At 47.5% G+C, this 12,780-nt stretch overlaps 1 protein-coding gene across 1 annotated transcript in view; it reads right to left on the bottom strand.

The window, feature by feature from the left end:
* The window catches only part of LOC119403989 (receptor-type tyrosine-protein phosphatase mu), a 963,694-nt gene extending 954,043 nt beyond the window's left edge, over positions 1 to 9,651 (bottom strand). Inside the window, exon 1 of the mRNA XM_049419317.1 lies at positions 9,462 to 9,651. The gene's annotated coding sequence lies outside the window, so the exon portion shown is untranslated. The remainder of the gene's footprint in view (positions 1 to 9,461) is intronic.
* Positions 9,652 to 12,780: the final 3,129 nt, after the last annotated feature.

Here is a 12,780-nt window from a genome sequence, read left to right as displayed (position 1 = left end):
AGTTACTAGGTTAGGGCCGACTGAGATAAGCTTTATACTTCCGATGGGCCCATAGTAACAAGCAGGACAATATCTGATGACACATATGTGCATGTCTTGTGTTCTTTCACAGCGCTCAAATACTAGCTGTAGATTGTTCTTTTGTCCGGCAGCAGCTGTGCATGTACACGCCGCTCTGGTTCGTATAGTTTCTTCATGTTTCTTATGCGAGGCACAAGTTCGCCTCATTACCAATAAAGCTTGTCTGCCATACCCTCGTCTTCTGTGGATTCCGGTGGCGAAAGCGCCCCGTGACGATATATACATTGCGTTATTTGCAAATGTAAGCTCTCAGTACTCTGTAGCCACATGATATACTAATTGAAGTTCCAGAGGAAGGCCACGTACAGTAGCGAGTGCATCTCCATATTACATCACGTGTGCATGGAGGCGACGTAAATCTGACCTCCCTACCAGGTACAGGATATTGATAGCATGTTTCAAATGTCCAGATGCGACATGTGGGCAACGTTTTTTCAACACGATTCGGGCGGCCGTTTGTCGGTTGTGGCAAGGTTGATTCTCAGTAAAACGGACAAAATAGAACGTCTCATGGATATGTCTAAGGTTCCGCCAAGAACCTTCGTAACCTCTAACTATATAATTACGATGATGACAACAGCAACGCAGTGAATGAGCCCACTCATATTGGTCGTGCACGCCAGGAGAGAGAGCGAGTGCCATCAAGCGCCGTTAAAGTCCCTCTATCTTTCAAAAGTAGCGAAAGGTCTTGATCCAGCCGCCGCGCCCTGCGATAGGTCGGTTGGCGACACGTGACCTTTTTGCCTTCGCGCCCCGCCCAAAGGGTCCAGCGGCGGCAGCGCTGTGCCGGGGATAGGTACGGATCACTGTGTTTTCAAGCGTGGAGTGGGGTGATTTTAGCGAGTAGAGAGTACATCACGCGCCTCTGTCGCATTGTTGTTGCAAACTAGAAGCGTTTATGTACCTGAAATGGAGTGGACGCAGTAATTCCACGATTGAATTTAATGTTTAGAGCGTGACGTGCTAGTATGTCGGGTCTCTATGCCTTCGGTTGCCTCCTCGCGCGGAGGATAGAAAAAAAGCTTTTCTTTTTTTTTTCCGTTCCTCGCGGTGACAAAAATATATGCAGAAGGAAGGCCCAACAAAATCAGTCGCAAGAAATTTGTGGCCACAGAAAACACCCGGCTATGCGGACTAAGTGATTTTGTAATGGTTATAACTTCAAGCAGCCTTTCGCCCGGCCGGCGTGCTTTTGTTCGTGCACATGCGTGAGCATTATCTTAGCAACGATATTATTGCTTCGACGTTCTTTATGCCGTATATTTGTGCGTAGTAGTCAATGCAGAGTCACACCCCATATCTCTAATATTAAATTGCTCGGAACCCAATAAAGCTGTCTGTTTTTCTCACCGGAGTGGGTTCAACACTACAAGCTCACAGGGAATGATGATGATGATATGTGGGGTTTAATGGCGCAAGGGCCAATTGATGGCCAAAGAGCGCCAGTTCATGAGACAAAGGATGTGAGCAATGGTTGCGGTAAGTAGCTGTAAAGGGGCCTTAAAATTCCTCGCGCTGAAGGCGGGTAAAACATATATATATGTATTAAAATCATGACAGTGACGTGAAATATGTGTAGTGGAATGAATGGCAAGTGGTCGCAAGAATAAGACTATGAAGATATGACATCAGCACGAATGCCTCGTCAATGCCCTTGAGTCCAAGGGCCGCGAGGCAAGTGCTGTCTTTAGCGTATTCACCGCAGCAGCGACCTCTGTTTAGAGGCCGTGCTACGGATCACCTTGATATATGACATGAAAACTCCGTACGTCGTTTAAAAAAGCAGACAGTGACTGATATGTAAAAAGCGGGTCCCTACCGATGAACATTGAAGGATGAAATGGAAATTGCTGCCGGTAGGTTAATAAAAAGTGCTTTTTTCTGATAGCATCGAGTTCCTTGCACTGAATGAGGACGTGAAGGACAGTGAGTGGCTGACCACATCTATCACATAAAGGTGGCTCGCCACCGGACAGAAGGTGTGTGTGTGTACTGTATGTGTGGCCGATCCTAAGTCTGCAGAGTGTAACTTCTGTGTGGCGTGATTTTGATACTGGAGGCCAGTTACCGAGATGCGGTTTGACAACGTGTAGCTTATTTCGTGTATGCATATCCCATGTGGTCTGCCAAAAGGCTCTGAGCTTTCTTTTCAGGAAGTGTTTTAGGTCTAGTGGAGGAATAGCTAAGGATGTGTTGTGACTGTTTTCGTGGGCGGATGCTGCTAGCTGGTCCGCCAACACGTTGCCTTGAATCTCGCGGTGCCCTGGCACCCAGCACACTACGACATGTTGTTCGAGTGCGTATAGCGTGCTTAAAAGAGAATACAGCGAGACAAAGACGGCGTTTTTGTGTCTTTTCAGAGTTTTTAGGGCTTTTACCACGCTTAGAGAATCTGTGTAAATCACTGCCTTTTGTAGTTTTAATTGTTGAATGTGTTTAACGGCCGCAAGTATCGCGTAAGCTTCTGCCGTGAAGATACTTGATTCAGGGTGTAGAATACCGGAATCCGTAAAGGATGGCCCGACGGCTGCGTAAGACACAGAAGTATTGGACTTTGAGGCGTCTGTAAAGAATTCTGCACAAGTGTATTTGTGTTGTAGTTCAAGGAAGTATGTACGGATATGTGCAATAGGCGCGTGTTTCGTTACTTCCATGAAAGAAAGGTCGCAGTCTATAAGCTGCCACCGCCACGGCGGTAGTTGTGCAGCGGGAGCCAATAGACAGTGTTCGAAAAGTGGCACACCCGTTTCCTCAGCCAAGCCCCTCACACGAAGTGAGTAGGGCTGTTGCACCGAAGGACGGTGGTCGAAAAGGGCAGAACTAGATAAATCAATTATTGTGGGGTGTGAGGGGTGTTCTTTGTCTGCGTTCACTTTGAGATAGTATAGAAACGACATGTAGGATCGCTGTAGGTGGAGAGACCATTCGTTCGATTCGACGTAGAGGCTTTCCACGGGGCTGGTGCGAAAAGCACCCGTAGAAAGACGAATGCCCGAGTGGTGGACAGGGTCAAGCATCTTCAACGCGCTTGGTGTCGCAGACTGATATATTATCGCCCCATAATCCAGGCGCGTGCGTATGAGGCTTTTATAAAGATTCATCAGACACTTCTTGTCACTACCCCACGTAGTGCGTGACAACACCTTTAGAATATTCATGGTTTTTAAGCACTTGTTCTTTATATACTTTATGTGTGATATGAAGCTTAGTTTCGTGTCTAGAATTACGCCGAGGAATTTATGCTCCGTTTTCACAGGCAGCCGCTGACCATGCAGATTAATGTCCGGATCGGGATGGAGGCCTCTTTTTCTTGAGAATAATACGCAAGTACTTTTTTGCGGGTTAAGGCTGAACCCGTTCTCGTCTGCCCATTTGGATACCTTGTTTAAACCATGTTGCACCTGCCGCTCGCACATTGAAAGGTTGCAGGATTTATAACCGATCTGCACATCGTCGACATATGTGCAATAAAACATATTCCGTGGAATACACAGACGTAGGGAATTCATTTTATAATAAAAAGTGTGCAACTCAGGACACCACCTTGCGGCACTCCAGTTTCCTGGACAAATATTCGGGACAAGGCATTGCCCACTCGAACACGAAATGTTCGATTGGACAAGTAACTCTCTATTATATTTAACATTCTCCCGCGTACCCCTAAGTGGGACAGGTCTCTTAATATTCCAAAGCGCCATGTGGTGTCGTAGGCCTTTTCCATATCGAGGAACACCGAAAGGAAGAATTGCTTGTGGACAAAAGCGTCGCGAATTTGTGCCTCGATACGGATAAGGTGGTCAGTGGTAGACCTACCCTCTCGAAAACCGCACTGGTATGGGTCAAGTGATTTGTTTGTTTCGAGGAAATGTATAAGTCGGCGGTTTATCATCTTTTCAAAAACTTTACACAGGCAGCTCGTTAGTGCAATGGGCCTGTAGCTCGCAACGGAGGATGGGTCCTTGCCCTGTTTAAGAATAGGAATAATAATGGCTTCTTTCCAGGCCGAGGGGATCTCGCCTGAAAACCAAACAGCATTATACAGGGAAAGGAGAGTTTTTTGTGTCTCAGATGGCAGGTGTTTCAACATTTCATATACAATACGGTCAGAGCCTGGGGCAGAATTATTGCAGCAATTAAGCGATGCTTCCAGCTCAGCTATGCCGAAGGGTTCATTGTATGCTTCGTGTTTTGTGGATCTACGCTCTAGTTTCTCCTTTTCGATTCTCGTTTTGTATCGCCGGAAAGCTTCAGAACAGTGCGACGAGCTCGAGACCTGTTCAAAGTGTGCGCCTAGGAAGTTCGCCTGGTCTTCCAAGCTGTCGCCTTGTGTGTTTACTAGAGGAAGTGAGTGTGCTTGTCGGCCTGCTACCCTACTAACCATGTTCCAGACTTTAGCCTCCTGTGTATATGAGTTAATTCCGGATAAAAATTTCTGCCAACTTTGTCTTCTTGCCTGTCGGCGAGTTCTCCTGCCTTGTGACTTTATGTTTTTAAAAGTGTCCAAATTCTCGGCTGTCGGCGAGTCCCGAAGCAGCCTCCATGCTTTATTTTGTTTTTTGCGCGCGTTTCGACACTCAGTGTTCCACCATGGCACTCGTCGTTTGCCGGGCAGTCCAGCTGTTTGTGGGATACACTTCATTGCAGCATCAATCAAAAAAGCTGTAAAGTAGTCTACAGCTTCATCTATGCTTAAAGCACGCATGTTAGTCCAACTTAAGAGAGCCATTTTACGAAACTGTTCCCAATCGGCTTTGTCAATTTGCCATTTGGGAACCTGTGGAGGACATTCAATAGTTATCGGGGTGCTCAGAACTATAGGAAAATGGTCACTTCCATAGGGATTATTAATGACTTTCCATGTTAGTAGGGGCAGAAGTGATGGAGATGTGATGCTGAGGTCTATGGACGAGTAGGTATTGTTCGCGAGGCTATAGTATGTCGGCTCTTTTTTATTCAAGAGACATGCGCCGGAGGAGAAAAGGAACTGTTCAATGAGACGTCCTCGCGCGTCGCAGCGAGGGTCACCCCATAGACCACTATGTGCATTGAAGTCCCCAAGTACCAGATAAGGATCTGGAAGTTGATCTATTAATGACTGGAATTCATGTTTTTGGAGGTGGTAATGTGGAGGTATGTAGAGAGAGCAAATGGTGACGAGTTTGTTCGAAAGAACTGCTCGAACAGCCACTGCCTCGAGGGACGTTCGAAGTGGTAGATGTGTGCATGCTACTCCTTGATTAACTACAACAGCGACACCACCGGATGACGCCACAGCGTCATCTCGGTCCTTCCGGAAAATAATGTAGCTGCGTAGAAAGTTGGTGTGTTTGGATTTTAAGTGTGTTTCCTGTACACACAGCACCTTTGGTGTATGTTTGTGTAAAAGTTCTTGGACATCGTCGAGATTTCTAAGGAGTCCTCTGACGTTCCATTGTATAATTTGTGCTTCCATATTGGAAGTTAGGTAGTGCTGTGTGTACAAAAAGGAAGTGAGTGTTGTTTAGGTTGAAAGTTAAAGCTCAAGTAGTAGGGCCGTCGTCGGGCCCCATTATAGGCTTTTTGGTTTTCTTGGCGCGCTCCAGGGAGCTACGCCGCTCTTTCGGTGCCAAGGGCACCGGAGTTGTGTCCATTGCGTCGTGTGAGGCACTGGACGCCCGCGTACGCGAGCTGCTGGCTTGTGTTTCCGACCTCGCCTGGCGAGGCGTGGTCGTGAGACCGGACGACTCTGGAGTCGCCGGGATCTCTGGCTTGGCAGGTGGATACTTCCTCTGGTGTGACGAAGTCTTGGACGCCACCGCGCCGGAGAGCGATGTGCTCTCCTTTGTCTCAATGGTACCGGAGCTTGTAGTGGCCACCGGTGTGGTCAGATTCAAAGTAGGTGGGGCAGCCTTCGCTGCTCCCACCATAGGGGCGGGTGGCGTTTGCCTCGGCACGCTGCGCGTGGTCCGGGCAACCGCGATAGGCCGTTGTGGTGCTGCCCCCCGTCGCACCACATCGGCAAAAGATGTTCTTGGTGGAAATGACGTTGAAACTCGCTGTCGTGCTTCGCGGAACGTTATGTTTTCTTTTACTTTTACGGTGAGTACTTCTTTCTCTTTCTTCCAGGCCGGGCAGGCCCTGGAGTACGCAGGGTGATCACCTTCACAGTTCGCGCAGCGAGTCTCATCGCCAGCGCAGTCATCAACAGAATGACCCGTCGTTGCACATTTTCCACAGGTAAGCTGTCCTCGGCAGCTCTGAGACGCGTGACCAAACCTTTGGCATTTAAAGCATCGCCGCGGGTTTGGAATGAAAGGCCTTACAGGGAGTTTGACGTAGCCGGTTTCAATGTTCTCGGGTAGTGTGTTGCAGGCAAAAGTAAGGATCAAATGCTTGGTCAGTATTTCTGTGCTGTCGCGCCTTATCTTGATTCGTTGGACATGAGTGACACTTGAGTCTTTCCATCCATCTAGTAATTCTTCATCGCTGAGGCCAATCAGGTCCTCATCGGACACTACACCTTTGACAGTGTTCATACTCCGGTGTGCGCTCACAGAGATCGGGAAATTTCCGAAAGCAACAAGGTGTGCCAGTTTGTCGTACTGCTGCTTATCTCGTACTTCTAGGAGTAAATCGCCAGCTGCCATTCTTGTGACTTTGTAACCAGTTCCAATGGTTTCTCTGAGACATTTCGCAACCAGGAATGGCGACATCCCTCGTGCTGACTTAGTTTCATGTTGACTGTGTATGACATGGTATTTGGGAAATGATTGTTTCTGTTGCTGAGGTAAGGTTAGCGTTTCATCGGTGCGCCACCGTTTGAGGGAGCGATCAGTTGGTGAAGGGACAATATGTGCCATATATAACTTGAAAATTTCGGCAGCGATGGTGGCCACCCACCACCGAGCCCAACAAGGGGACGCTACAAGGTTGGATAACGCTTGGAGACGCCAGCCATGCATCGCTGCTATAACCTAATATATCTAACCAAGGTTGGTTATTTACACCAGGTTAACCCTTGCCGCCCAGAAAGATGGAAGTCAAAAGAAGTAAGGAGAAGACAGGACAGATCAAAAGTGAGAGAGAAAGACGAAGAGGTGGGCAGAGAGAGAGAGATAGGAAAAGGCGACTGCCGATTTCCCCTGGGTGGGTCAGCCCAGGGGTGCCGTCTACGTGAAGCCGGGGCCAAAGGGGTGTGTTGCCTCTGCCGGGGGGCCTTAAAGGTCCAATCACCCGGCGTCGGCTCAACCCCCAGGATCCCCTTTTCCCCGGACACGGCAAAGCCACGCACGGCTGGGCGTGGGAGGGGTCGAAACCCCCCGTTAGCTCGGGTCCGTGGTGTCGCTACACACCAAACGCCTGCTTGCGCAGACGCCCCTGCGGGGAAGCTCACAGGGAAATGACCATTTGGGATTAGTTTTTTGCCACACCTTGCCGTGTTTTGCCGCACTGCTGTGTGCGAGATCGATTAAGGCTGCTTTTGAGAAGTTCGAATAAATTATACCGCAAACACTGGGAGGAAAAGCTGAAGCCATATATGCCGCACCAAGCATCTTTGCTAATTTTCCAAGGCAGAAGGAACGAAAGCCACCCTGCAAGCGAATGAGGGGGGATCGGTGCTCACAACAAAGCTTCCAAAGAACAAGCTTGTTATGAATTCATGCAATGAAACCCTGTTTCTCAATAAGTGCTCTTTTGTTCTCTTGCATCTCTACAAAAAGCCACCTAACTCAGCTTTTCTGGTTGTAGTATGGTTTTAGGGCCTGCAGGTGTATACATACCCCAAATTTATTTGAAATTGCATTGGGTAACATTGCAACATACCTTTATATCTGCGGCACACGGAGGCGACGGGGGTAGTAAAAAGGGGGAACGACTTTGCATAAATTCACATCGTTAAAAACTGTTAAAGACACCAGTGGGCATGCTATATTTCCTAGATAGGAGGTAGTCGAGCGGCTGATATTCCTCAAATGCAGTGCAACTGGATTTGTGGAATACCCCTCCCCCTTCTCCTAAGTAAACCTATTAGAGTATAAACAAAATAAGCTTAGTTAAAAATACCGTGTAACCATGGGAAGACTTCCGAACGCTGACAAACACAGTCAAACCAATGATAGCGCGTATTTTGCGCTACGCGATACAAGAGCGCTAGGTGCCCGATGAAGCTTCCGAAAGTAGCAGTACGCTCACTACCTACCTATTTCATTCGAACTGGAAAACAAGCACTATTAACTCACCCAAACACCACCTGTTCTTCAAGTTACGCTGAATGTCAAATATGCAAAGAAAAAAAAATAAAATAAAAGCCCTGCATGACAGCTGCTGTGGGGAACCCGCTCGGAACCTACTTCGGAAACGCACGCGTTTTATTTCAATATTCAGCGTGCTCCGTGCTCGTTAAAGTTATTGACCCTGTAGTTTGATAACTGACGAGCATCTTAGGCCACAAATATTAATAATTTAACGGTTCAAGCGAGCGCAGAGTTCGGTTGCAGGCGCCCGCAATATGCACGGGAGCGAGCGGCGCGTCGTCTGCTATCGCTGCTTTTTGGACCCCTCGAGAGGGCGCGCGGGTAGTTGTCACTGCCTTTCAATATATAGGAACCTTAAGCGCTGTTAGACTGCAGCGCCGCTAGTTCTCGCGACCGCCACCGCCATTGCCCCCACCGCTGGGGTGTGAAGGCGAAATACATTCCAAGCTGCAGACTCAACCGCAATTACCTGATTCTCACGCGTACGAAATGCAAGTTTACGCGTGACGAGCTCTAACAGCTTTCAAAGTTTTTCAGGGCAACTCACACGGGGCAACATGAGTGAGCCTGTTCTCCTCTGTACCAAAACCGATGCTTGCAGCGAGCTAGCAAAATACGTTTATTAGCTTTGGCTTCGATTGTTCAAACCTCGATGTCACTTATGATTGGCAGCTAAGACAGTTAGACATACCGATCTGAGAAAGGCATAGCTGCGTCATTACTACAATGGAAGTAAGCAAATTACATCCGGAGCTCTGGAGAGAACATTATGACTTGACGCAACCGAGCCAACCAAAATACAACACGCTGGCTTGAGCGCCTACAGAGGCCACTTTCTGTGCAGGTATACTGCGGTTACTTGCGCATTATATGTGGTTTCCAGCCCCGCATGCCTAAAACATGGCACTGTAGACACGACGCACGTGTCGTTGAAAATCGATGCGCGCTTCATTCAGAATTTTTCATGAACAAGTGTAATGTAGGCTGGGCATGATTCACAAGTCACATGAGGAACCACACATGGCTCAACCGCAGCAAGCAATATTTCCGAACGAGCCGCTAAATTAATCGCTAGAAGGCGTACGTGTTTCTGTGGTGGTTTGACGAAAGTGCTCGCCTCGCACTTGGCCAAAGCGAAAAGCTCACCTGGGAGGCCTGTAAAATCCATAAAGGTCGAAGACAGGTCTTCCCAGTCGGCGTGGCCGCGAGTGTAGGAAACTCACAGGAAGCAGAACCTGGAAAGCCAGCTTCGCCTTTGGCCGAGGTTTCCAACTAATTCACATACGGGCTGCACTAAACGTCGTCTGCTCGTTGGTGTCGCGACCAGAGCCACTGCGGCGCGCGCTGCGGTGGGCTCGGATCGAACATTTTTCTCTCTCCCTCGGCCCCCGCTCTCACACGCCCGCTTCCTTTCGTCCATGGGCTAAGCTGCACTCGCCCTGTCGGCTTGCCTTGTCGATTCGCTCTGTTCTGCACTGTCAGTTAATACCGGAGATGGACAACGATCCTTTCTAAAACGCATCGCAGCAGAATCACGGCGAAGCTTTGAGCGCACTAGGAAGGGCGCAATGCGAAGAAAGTAGCTCCTGTGCTTCTATTCCATACGGTCAGGCCCTGTCGCACAGGCTAAAGAAAATGAATGAAAGTTTGTCGACTGCGCATGCGCGGTTGTATACCAGATACCTATCTCATGTGGACAAGTGTATATAGGCCAGACGGGGCCTTAACAAAAGATTAAGCGAGCACGGGTATAACCTGAAAGGAAGTGCAGCATGCTCCCATTAGGCGGCGCAGTGTAGGAATTGTGAAGACAGCGCATGTCAACCCCTTTTTGACCAAGCCACCGCTATATACAAGCACAAAGGACACGCTATCGAGAGAAATAATGGAAGCTTTCTACATAAAAAAAGAACGAAGAGAAGTGCGTCAGCCGGCCGTCTGTCACTCTCCATCACAGCGAAATTGCACTTTTAGACTTCCAATGAACTAAGGGACTCGGGATTCAGTCATAATCTTCTAAGTTTAAAATTTTTTTTAATCATGTGTGTCGCGATTAAGTGTGCGCAGGCGCGCTGGTTCAGCCTACCCCTTACAAACCCGCTCCCGGAATAAAAATGTACACTTGATAGTCAGCGCTGTGTCCTGTTGTATGTGTGCCTTCGATAGTTTTCCTGTTCTTTTCGCGCTGTTACATAATAAAAAAGCCGCCAGATCCCACGCATTGTGGGAATCGATGTAATGCGAAACAGCCAGCAAAGAGCTGCATGTATCGTCTTGTCTGCCATTGAGGAAAATGCGTGCCACTCACGTCATTTATGTCCGTTACACAGTAACGTCGCGCCATACCAATTTCGGGGTAGATCAAGCTAGCGAAACGGCCGCCAGCGCACCATGATCGTGGCACGTAAGTCATGCTGTACATGACACGCGTGTCATGGTTTTCATGTTAACTCGTGCTATTTATGCTCGTTATACAGTCATGTCGCAAGATAGCAATTTTGGTATATATCAAACTAGCGAACGGCCGCCAGCGGACCATGAGCGTGGCACGTAAGTCATGCTGTACATGACATGCGTGTCATGATTTTCATGTTAACTCATGTTATTTATGTTCGTTACACAGTAACGGCGCGCAGTACCAATGTTGGTATATATCAAGCTAGCGAAACGGCCGCGAGCGCACCATGAGCGTGGCATGTATATCATGCTGTACATGACATGCGTGTCATGATTTGCACTTTAGGACCTGCCAGTTATGTACGTCATACACTCTTGTCACGCCGTATCAATTTTGGTATATATCAAGTTAACGAAAGGGCCGTAAGAGCACCAAGACTGTAGCATGTATTGCAGAAGAACCGACATTTGGGCGAGTTGGATTGCGTTAAACATGATCAGTGGTTTTGAAAGTAACTCGCACCACAGTAATAAATTCGGCGCCAACGAACAAAGCTAAATGTGTCGTAATACCTTATGCACACAGACTATCACATGGTCTAAAAAACGTTGCAGGACGTTTCAACGTTAACGTTCTCCTATCAGCCCCGAACAAAATGAAGAACATTTGTGGAATCGTAGATCGGAAATTGCTTGAAAAAAGAACAGGTTCTAATAAAAAAACGTGCAAGGTGAAACACATATCTCCGGTAGTCCCATGCAGAGTGGGCGTTGTGTACCAAATCCCATTCTCATGTGGTCACGTATATATAGGCCAAACGGGCCGTTGCCTGAATATTAGACTAATGGAACATCAGCGCTCACTGGTAGGCAATCCGTATTCTCATTTGACTAAGCATTCCACAGAACACGCATGCACACCGATGTTTCAACACACCGTATGTATCTTCGCGCATGCGGACCAGGCCACCAGGGAGATTATGGAGGCGTTTTACATCTTCAAAAAAGGCCCTAGTTGTGTAAGTGTGCCGTCTATCGCCTTGCATGACAGAGAGATTGCTTTCTTGAACTGTTTTGCTTCGTGATACATTATGTTTAGTTACACCTTTGAATTTGTACTGTATCGCTGATATGGAATCATCGACGTGTGCTCACGTGGGATAGGTTGTGCTTTAAAATGTGTGATTTCGTTGCTGATAAAGTTAGTTGTGAGACAGCGCTGGTGTTCGTGTTCCTTATTCTCTGTGTATTCGTCGTTTGCGCTGAAAACCACTCATCATGTAGCATGTATATCATGTCGTTCATGACATGCATGTCATGATTTTCATGTTATGACTCGTCATTCATGTTCGTCATACAGTCATGTTATGCCATACCAATTTTGGTGTACATTCGATTAACGAAACGAGCAGGAGAGCACAAAGTCGTAGGCGGCTAGATAGATAGATAGATAGATAGATAGATAGATAGATAGATAGATAGATAGATAGATAGATAGATAGATAGATAGATAGATAGATAGATAGATAGATAGATAGATAGATAGATAGATAGATAGATAGATAGATAGATAGATAGATAGATACGCTCAAAGTCGCAGAAGTTCGCTAAGAAATGCTTCGCATTTAATAAATACCAACTAGCCCGGTTTACTGTACTCCTAAAGTAGAGAGTTTTATTGCTGGGTAAGCAAACGCTTGGCGCCCAAGAGCTTGGGTACGCACGGGGTTGCGTACCCAAGCAGACATGCCTTATAGTGGGGTGTACCAAACGCAAGCCACACGAAGGTAACACGCGCGCCATATGTAGCGTCCTATCACTAGAGACCGTATTTTAGGCAAATGCTTATTCTGTTCCTTGAGCTCATATCGCGCCATTTTGATAGATGAGCATGAATTAGAGTTTAAGAAGGGATTTTATGGTGTTTTCATAATGCCCATCAATGCCTATTTTTGGCGTTCGTGCCTAAATGTTTATAAATGCCTTTTTTCAGATTGGCGCTGATATGGACGCTTTTAGCTTCAAGTTTCGCCCCAGGGTGCTGTTTGAGACCGTTATTCATGTTACC

The sequence above is a fragment of the Rhipicephalus sanguineus genome, chromosome 9, assembly GCF_013339695.2.
Source record: "Rhipicephalus sanguineus isolate Rsan-2018 chromosome 9, BIME_Rsan_1.4, whole genome shotgun sequence".
In the NCBI taxonomy this organism is placed as follows: domain Eukaryota; kingdom Metazoa; phylum Arthropoda; class Arachnida; order Ixodida; family Ixodidae; genus Rhipicephalus; species Rhipicephalus sanguineus.
The sequence above is the reverse complement of the archived record's forward strand: the minus strand, read 5'-3'. Positions and strand labels throughout refer to the sequence as shown.